The following is a 612-nucleotide window of genomic DNA, read 5'->3' on the forward strand; positions in this document are numbered from 1 at the left end:
TGTGGGAAATGACATATATATAGAGAAATTTTCGAGTTGGGTAGTTGAAATATAACAACGATTTTACAAGGAATGTTTTACATGGATTTTACATGGTTTTAACATAATATTTACAACGACTTTACAACGAAATTAGGTAAGTTAAAGCACATTGAATACACGTTTTCACCTAAATATAACGGTAACATATTTCGTTGTAATGTCGATGTAACGATTACGACGTATTTCTCATTCCACGTACTTTCGTCGTAAACTTACATGGACTTTACGACGAAAATATTTCCTCGTAAATTTACATGGAGTTTACGACGAAATTTGGTCTCCTCGTAACTGCATTGTAAACACCATGTAAATTTACGAGGAAATATTTTCGTCCTAAATCTTCAGTGTTATGGAGACGTTTTCTTGTAGTGAAAGTTTCTACGTAAATAGGTCGTTAATTAGCTACAAATTTACTTCGTTATTTTATTTTACAAAATTTAAAATATAATTTAAAAATAATTAAAATTATTTAATTTATTAATAAAATTAAAATTTGTTTAAAAAATCAATACCAAAATATTTTATATATAAATAAGTTTTGAATTTATAATTCAACAACCGAAAAAAAAA

Source organism: Brassica oleracea, chromosome C6 (genome assembly GCF_000695525.1).
Source record: "Brassica oleracea var. oleracea cultivar TO1000 chromosome C6, BOL, whole genome shotgun sequence".
In the NCBI taxonomy this organism is placed as follows: domain Eukaryota; kingdom Viridiplantae; phylum Streptophyta; class Magnoliopsida; order Brassicales; family Brassicaceae; genus Brassica; species Brassica oleracea.